We start from the raw sequence: 5,731 nt of genomic DNA, 5'->3' as shown, positions 1-5,731 counted from the left end.
GAGACAAGACAAAACGCAAGTCCGTTAGGGCAAATATTTTTCAGATCTCTTGAGTTTTGATGTTGCTTAATGATGACCATCTGTTTTGGTTTCACGCTGTGCACGACTCAAAATTAGTCGAGAAAATGCCAATCCTGAGGGAACTCAGATCTGATTCAACTCTTCAGGTAAGGTATGAAACTAGCCTCTCTCTGTATTACATTGTAGGTACACCACAACACCAGATTGGATGTTATGAATGGAAGCCAGACAAACCACAAAATGCATCTCTTTTCCCTCTTTAGTTCTCCATCCCATCGTTTGTTCGAAAGCATCAACGTTGACTGTATTTGACGGTAGACATTTGGTTATCCTCCTCTGGAAAGACAGATATGTATGTTGGTATTCTTCAAACAATCATCATATACGGTTTACTGTGTATTACAATCTATCGCATTCATAGTATACCTTCACTTTAAATGCTTGCTAACTTTGACGCTTTGAAGACCATGTGATCTCTGTATGAACGTTTATTTAAATACCATAATTGAACTTTTCACTACAGGTGATCGTCTGACCGAGGAATGATGTCGAAGGAACCCACATTTCCTAAATGCTGACCAAAAATAGCCCTCATCGGTGAATGAAGTAGCCTCCCCTCCCCTCGTGCCCCCCCTCCCCCCCCCCTCTCTCGCTCTCTCGCTCTCTCGCTCTCTCGCTCATCTCGGCTCTCTGACTCTCTCTCTCTCTCTCTCTCTCTCTCTCTCTCTTTCTCTCTCTCTCTCTCTCTCTTCTCTCTCTCTCTCTCTCTCTCTTCTCTCTCTCTGTCTCTGTCTTCTGTCTCGTTCTCTGTCTCTGTTCTCTGTCTCTGTCTCTGTCCTCTCTCTCTCTCTCTTTCTCTCTCTCTCTCTTCTCTCTCTCTCTGTCATTCTCTCTCTCTCTCTCTCTCTGTCTGTGTGTGTGTTCCCTGTCTCATCCACATTGCATCTGTCCCTTCAAACAGATACACCTGCTGAAAATTGCACCAATCTGTCATCTGAAGGTAAAGAACCGTCATKTTTTTGTATYAYGCCTCCCTATAGGGTGGCAGGTAGCCTAGCGGTTAGAGTCTTGGGCCAGTAACCGAAAGGTCCCTTGTTGAATACCCGAGCTGACCAGGTATAAACATCTGTCTATGTGCCATTGAGCAAGGCACGTAATCCTAATTTGCTCCAGGGGTGCCTTACTACTATGGCTGACCCTATAAAACAACACATTTCACTGCACCTCTCTTTATTTTTATTGCTTTTGTCAAACAGGGACAGCATTTGCAAATACTAAAGTTTGACTACAGATGTAGCATAGGCACCAGACCATGTTGTATTACCATGTAAAAAAAAAAAAACAGCTTCCCCATCTCCAGACCATCAGATTGTTAAATAGTCACTCCTAGCCCGGCCTCTGCCCAGTAGCCTGCCCTGTACTTAGTCACTGTTACTAGCCAGCTACCACTCTGTACTCTAGCCTGCACCTTAGAGACTGCTGGCCTACTGTATGTACATAGTCATTGAACACTGGTCACTTGAACACTGTTTTACCCACTTCATATATTTTACCCACTTCAAAGGCTCATCCTGTATAACTACTGCTGTACACACGTTGTCTATTCATATACTGTCCATACCGTCTATACACACCATTATATACATACATACAGTATATACAGTATATTTCTATTCCAGACTCATTCTGATATTTCTAAATTTCTTTCTTTAAATTGTTTTGTATTTGTCTGTATTGTTTTGTATTGTTAGATATTACTGTACTGTTGGAGCTTGAAACATAAGCATTTCACTACATCTTCGATAACTTCTGCAAAATATGTATACACGACCAATAAGATTTGATTTGTTTTGTTAACACTATCGCTCAGTCTGGTCGCCAGGCTAATTACACTGTACTTGGCAATGGACTGGAGTAAATATTACATTAATTCAAAAATATCTGTAGCAAGCCATTTCACAAAGAGAACCTGCCTTTTTATTTCAGTGAGCAGTGGGGAGGCAGAGGTGGGTTTCCTCCCAGCGTTTGGGCCTTGCTACCTAAACCTGTACGGCAGTCCCAGGGAGTTCACTGGCCTCCCAGACCCGTACGAGGAACTCAACTTTGGCAAGGTAAGACCATCCCTGGGGTTGAGGACAAGTGCTTCAGCTCTGGCAGGATGTTTTGTTATTTCTTATTGTAAATATTTGCATATCTAACATGCACATCTCTCTCACAGAAACATGCAATTATTAACTTCTTATGGCTGCAGGGGTAGTATTGAGTAGCTTGGATGAAAGGTGCACAGAGGTGCCCAGAGTAAATGGTCTGCTCCTCAGTCATAGTATTGGATAGAAAACACTCTGAAGTTTCTAAAACTGTTTGAATTATGTCTGTGAGTATAACAGAACTCATATGGCAGGCAAAAACCTGAGAAAAAATCCAAACGAAGTGGAAATTCTGAGGCTGGTCGATTTTCATTCAAGATCCTATTGAAATCACAGCGAGATATGGATGAGTTTGCACTTCCTACGGCTTCCACTAGATGTCAACAGTCTGTAGAACCTTGTCTGATGCCTCTACTGTAAAGGGGGCCATGCGCGTTCACATGAGAGGGAGCTCTGTTCCATCGCTCATCTGAAGTCAATGTAATTCTCCGGTTGGAATGTTATTCAAGATTATGTTAAAAACATTCTAAAATTGATTCAAATACATCGTTTGACATGTTTCTACTGACTGTTACGGAACTTTTGGACATTTCATCAGCTTTTAGGTAAGCGCTTCCTGACGTTGGATTTGTTTACCAAACACGCTACAAAAATAGTCTATTTGGACATAAATGATGGACATTACCGACAAAACAAACATTTCTTGTGGAAGTGGGAGTCCTGGAGTGCATTCCGACGAAGATCAGCAAAGATAAGTGAGATTTATAATGTTTTTTTATGAGTTTTTGTTGACTGCACAATTTGGCGGGTAACTGTATGGCTTGCTTTATGTGGCTGAACGCTGTTTTCAGATTATTTAGAATATGTGTGTTTGCCGTAAAGCTTTGAAATTTGACCAAGCGGTTGCATTAAGAACAAGTTTATCTTAATTCTATGTAAAACTGTATCTTTCATCAAAGTTTATGATGAGTTATTTCTGTTATTTGACGTGGCTCTCCTGCATTTCTCTGGAATATTTGGAGGACTTCTGAACATGGCGCAATGTAAACTGAGGTTTTTGGATATAAATATGAACTTACTCGAACAAGACTAATATGTAGTTGTAACATGAAGTCCATGAGTGTCATCTGATGAATATCATCAAAGTTAGTGATTAATTTTATCTCTATTTGTGCTTTTTGGACTCCTCTCTTTGGCTGGAAAAATGGCGGAATTTTTCTGGGAGTTGGTGGTGACCTAAATAATCGTTTGTGGTGCTTTCCGCTGAAAAGCCTATTGAAATTGGACACTTTGGTGGGATTTAACAACAAGATTACCTTTAAAAATGGTTTAAAATACATGTATGTTGAGGAATTTTAATTATGAGATTTCTTTTTTTGTTGAATTTTGGCGCCTGCACTTTCACTGGCTGTTGTCATATCATCCTGTTAACGGATTGCAGCCATAAGAAGTTTTAAGATTCAGAATTTAAATGTTGTAGAAAATTAGCTCTTGTAGTCAAGAAAACTATTAAGCATTCACCAGCAGCATTTATTCAATAGTTGTTACGCCCTGGCTTATTTTTGATTAGGCCAGGGTGCTAGGGTGGCAGTTTATTTCTTTATTTCTATGTTTCTATTTCTTTGTTTTTTCGCGCGGTGTGGTTCCCAATGCAGAGGCAGCTGTCTATCGTTGTCTCTGATTGGAATCATATTTTGTGTTTGTGGTAGTTATTTTTCTGTTTAGTCTCTGTTACCTGACAGAACTGTTCGCTTTCGTTTTGTTACTTTGTTCAAGTGTTTTTTGATATAAATAAAAATCATGAACACTTTTCACGCTGCGCTTTGGTCCACTCCTTCGACGACAGGCGTTAAATAGTTACCTGTGCAGGGGAGACTTTTTTGGAGACGTATCCAGCATTGGCTACCTCTTAACAAAAATACATTTTAGCTATATGGCAGGAACATCTGGTTTAGATCAGTATTCTCTTTTCTGATGAGTTTCTTGGCAAGCTTATCTATTCTAATAAGCATACAGGTATCCCCCGTCTTCCAATGTATAACACGTGGGATTGCCACGTTTCATACTCCCTTCCTCAAATCCAGATTGTCCGGTGCTAGTTCAACTTGGATAATAGCTTTAAAGCACACGTACAGTGCTAACACAATTGTCATTAAGCTGAATTTTTCCTTCACAATTTTTTTTCTCAAGTAATTTCCTGTGTGATAGGAACATCTTGTGTAGCACACGATTACAGTATCACTGTGTTTTCGTCTGTCGTGTCTGTTGTCTGTCTGTCTGTCTGTCTGTCTGTCTGTCTGTCTGTCTGTCTGTCTGGCGTCTGTCTGTCTGTCTGTCTGTCTGTCTGTCTGTCTGTCTGTCTGTCTGTCTGTCTGTCTTCTGTTCGTCTGTCTGTCTGTCTGTCTGTCTGTCCTGTCTGTCTTCTGTCTGTCTGTCTGTTGTCTGTCTGTCTTGTGTCTGTCTGTCTGTCTGTCTGTCTGTCTGTTCTGTCTGTCTGTCTGTCTGCTGTCTGTCTGTCTGTCTGTCTGTCTGTCTGTCTGTCTGTCTGTCTGTCTGTCTGTCTGTCTGTCTGCTGTCTGTCTGTCTGTCTGTCCTGTCTGTCTGTCTGTCTGTCCTGTCTGTCGTCTGTCGTCTGTCTGTCGCTGTCTGTCTGTCTGTCTGTCTGTCTGTCCTGTCTGTCTGTCTGTCTGTCTGTCTGCTGTCTGTCTGTTGTCTGTCTGTCTGTCTGTTCTGTCTGTCTGTCTGTCTGTCTTCTGTTCTGTCTGTCTGTCTGTCTGTCTGTCTGTCTTGTCTGTCTGTCTGTCTGTCTGTCTGTCTGTCTTCTGTCTGTCTGTCTGTCTGTCTGTTGTCTGTCTGTCTGCTGTCTGTCTGTCTCTGTCTGTCTGTCTGTTGTCTTCTGTCTGTTGTCTGTCTGTCTGTCTGTCTGGTCTGTCTGTCTGTCTTGTCTGTCTTCTGTCTTCTACCAGGGTGAAGGGGTGGCCTACAGGGGCAGAGTCCTCATCGAGCTCTCCACTCAGCTGGAGGGCAAAGCTGACAGGAAGCTGGACAACATCTCCAGTGATAACATCCTGTGGCCCAGGTACACAGAGAGGGTGGGACCCTGTCATAGCTGGGATATTGTTGTTCATGTATTATAAGGTCTGAAACAGGGTTGGTGTCAATTCAATTGAAGCAGTCAATTTAAAGTAATTTGAAATTCCAGTTCAATAATTTAAAAAAGGGCATTATTTTCCATGACTTCTCAATAAATTGTAAGGTAGAGCTATTTACTTCAAAAGTAATTCAATTACTTCCGGAATTGACTTCCTTCAATTCGAATTGACCCCAACCTGGTACGAAACTTGCAAACTTAGAGAAGAACTGATGAAAATGGATACAGAGAAAGCTAGAAGGGAAAAGTTTACCCTCCATCCAGATTTCTTGTGTGTAGACCAGTGTTTCCATTCCAATTTTGTTTTAGTCCACAATAACACCTTTAATGAATGTACATGGAAAAGCACCCCTGACCTCTTGTTTGTGCTTCAGAAGTACCAGCGGAGGAGGAAGTATTGTCGTGTGTCAGT

At 41.5% G+C, this 5,731-nt stretch overlaps 1 pseudogene; it reads left to right on the top strand.

Moving 5' to 3' along the window:
* LOC111981279 (myoferlin-like) overlaps window positions 1-5,731 on the top strand; it is a 73,790-nt pseudogene that overhangs the window by 23,842 nt on the left and 44,217 nt on the right.

This window comes from Salvelinus sp. IW2-2015, linkage group LG20, assembly GCF_002910315.2.
Source record: "Salvelinus sp. IW2-2015 linkage group LG20, ASM291031v2, whole genome shotgun sequence".
Classification (NCBI taxonomy): domain Eukaryota; kingdom Metazoa; phylum Chordata; class Actinopteri; order Salmoniformes; family Salmonidae; genus Salvelinus; species Salvelinus sp. IW2-2015.
Note: the sequence above shows the minus strand (reverse complement) of the source record. Positions and strands in the feature narration are given on the sequence as shown.